Genomic DNA, 3,260 nt, shown 5'->3' on the forward strand with positions numbered 1-3,260 from the left:
CCCATTTCTTTGCCGTGGGAAAGGAGTTTTAGCTGGGTGCACAGCCAGTGCCTTAAAGGCCACAGGACTTCATTCCTTCCGGTCCGTGTGTGGTGCCGGAACTGGAATCCACACTGGGGACCAGAAAAGCAGCTATGTGCAGGGCCCCTGGATGTGCCCTGCAGTCCCCTCATGGTAGTTTAATGTACACCCATAAATTCCTTCATTAACGTGGGCCTCAGCCCCCGCGAGCGCAGGGGTCCTCAGTGACTTGCTCCGCGTGGATAGAATGTGGTAGAAGCCACGATGTTTGAGGTTAGGGCTGAAGTGGTGGCCGTCTTCCTCCCTGCTCTTCCTCCTGGTCCTGCACTGTGGGAAGGGCCAGTTGCCAAGCTGGGAGGACAATGAAGCAGGGCTACAGAGAGGTCCGTGTGGCAAGGGACCAAGCTCAGCTTTCTGTCCACGGACACCTGAGTCAGCCACTTGGGGATCAAATCCTGAACCCCTGATGGAGCCTTCAGATGGCTGTGGTCATCTGGATGACACTTTGATTGCACTGAGTTCCTGTCTTACAGAATGAAGCGAATACATGCTTATTATTCTTTTCTTCTTCCTCCCTTCCCTCCTTCCTCCCTTCCTTCCTTCTTTCCCTCCCTCCTTTGTTCCTTCCTTCTTCCTTTCTCCCTTTAGGGCAGGTCTTGCCATGTAGCCCAGAGTGTCTTTGAACTTGCACTTCTCCTGCCTCAGCCTTCCGGAGGGCTGGGATAAAGGTCTGTGCCAGCAGGGCTGGCTGTGCTTATGGTTTAAAGGAACCAAGTTTTGGGCTGATTCGGTATGTCACAAGATGGCTGATTCGTTATGTCACAAGATGGCTGATACGTGCTCATAAAGGAGGGGCTGGCCTTCCCTTTCCCTTTACCCTGTCTCTGGAGGGACGGTGCGTGGATCTTGTTGATGGGGGCAACATACTAGGGCTGGAGGAGCAGCGGCAGAGGCAGAGCCTGGGCCTTTGATGGTTTCTTCCAGAAGAATCAGCACAATGACTCAGACTCCGATATGGGAGAGGAACAGACATCTACATTTATTAAACCATCACTTCTAACCAATGTTGCATGATATAGGTGTGTGAAGCCACCGATGGCCTCTGACCTAGGACCAGTTACCTCTGCACACAGCAGCCTGCTGTGGACTGTGTCTGCCCCTCCATTCATATGCTGAAACCAAGCCTCAGTGTGACAGCCTTAGGAGGATGGAGCCCCCTTGGATGGAGTTAGTGCCCTCACGAAAGAGGAAGGGAACAGGGTCCACTGTTCTACCATCTGAGGGCACATGATCTAGAAAGCTGACTTCACCAGACACCAAATCTGCAGGTGCTCTGAGTTTGGATTTCCCGGCCTCCCTGATTGTCAGTAGCAAATTTCAGTTAAGGAATTTTGTTCTAGCAGCACAGCCAGACAACCTTGCAGCTGTATTCTTTTGTCCTAGTGAGCTACAGTTGTCATTTTCTCTGTGTGCTGTGATGGCAATAAAATCCGGGAAGCTCTGTCACAGCAGCCAAATTTTCTCCTAACAAATATACTCTCCAGAGTGAGGTGTGATTTGGCATATTGCATTGGTGCTATTTCCCCTAATCAGGCCAAAGGGTAATCATGCTCAGGTGAGGCTGGCAGGTGTGACAGGTGGTCAGGCTTTCCCTGGTCCAAAAGGCCCCAGGTGCTGGTAGGTGGGCACTTTGTTTTCCCAGGGGAACAGCTGCAACTAAGCAGAACCAGCTCTGCCCCCAGCGTGAAGACTCTGCCTGTGACTCCATCTCCTCTCCTTCAGATGTGTCTGTACCCTGACCTGCTCTCTCTTCTCAGCCTCCAACCACTTCTGTTCCAGAACACAGCTGGGGTGAACACCCTCCAGCTTCCTATATGCTGCTTACTAATAATTCTCTGATGACTTACTAATAATCATTCTCTGATGACAGCCCTGGGTCACACACCAGATACGCCCAAGCCTTGTTTGGACAGATGCATTTAGGAAGGGTGGCAATGGGCTGAGGTTTTCCTGATTTTATTTACTCCAGACAGTAGAATCTCAATTTTATTTTATTTTTTAAATTTTATTTAAAGAAAGACTAAACAAAACAGAAAATAGGTAGAAATAACACATACGTTCAGAGAAAAAAAATAAACAGTAAGAAATCACTAGTTGATGTTTACAAATTGTCGTTTTACAAATAGTTGTTCAAGATACAAAAATGGAACATGTAAAGTAGGAATTCAAACAGCGAGACTGCAAACAGTTCTGTTCAACTGTCCAACAAAAACTTAGTAACATGGTTGTCAATCCTAAACACTTAAACATACATGCAGTTATCCATATCTTCATTTATGTTTAGATTAAACAAACTAAAGTAGGATAAAGTCATTCTGAACAAAGAATAATAGTATTGCTGGATTTCACATCATGACACTCCCGTGTTAAGCACTAGGTACTGTAGTGTCTTTTTTAAAAAAATTTAATTTAAAGAAAGACTAAACAAAACAGAAAACAGAAGACAAAACATAATTTCAAAAAAAAACAGTAAGAAATCACTAGTTGATGATTACAGATAGTTTTCTTACAAATAGTTATTTAAGATACTAAAGTGGAGCTTATGAAGTGGGGATAGAATCTCAATTTTAATAGATGTAGACAAAATGTTTGCATCCTCCTAAAATTCATATTTGACATCCCAACTGCAAATGTAATGGTACTCAACGGTGGGGATCTGGAGAAGAGATTGGGTCATGAGGCTGGAGCCCTTTTGAATGGGACCAGTGGCCTTGTGAAGGGCCTCAGGCAGCTCTGTGCCCTTTTCCACCACGTGAGGCCATAACCAGGAGAGCAGGGTCTTCAACCTTCCAGCCCAGAAGGGGGCCCTCACCAGACCCTGACCATGCTGACCGCAGACTTCCAGGCTCCAGGGGTGTGGGAAATACATTTCTGTTGCTTGTAAACTATTTGGGTTATAATACTTTGTATAGCAGCTCAAAAGGACTAAGACAATAGGGTTCACACACCAGATCATTAGCTGAAGGCCACCTCCCCTCTGTTTAAACTCAGGACTCCAGAGAGTCACAAGGACTTGTGGTGGTGTGAATGACCTCACACTATGACACGAGAACTATATATATATTATTTTTTTGTACCGGGGATCAAACTCATGACCTTGCACTTGCCAGGCAGATGCTTACACCAGTGAGCTAAATCCCTGGCCCAACCACCTATGTTTTAAGATAGCACTTATTCAA

The sequence above is a fragment of the Cavia porcellus genome, unplaced genomic scaffold (assembly GCF_034190915.1).
Source record: "Cavia porcellus strain 051 isolate PalLab524CR breed Dunkin Hartley unplaced genomic scaffold, mCavPor4.1 scaffold_18, whole genome shotgun sequence".
NCBI classification, from domain to species: Eukaryota; Metazoa; Chordata; class Mammalia; order Rodentia; family Caviidae; genus Cavia; species Cavia porcellus.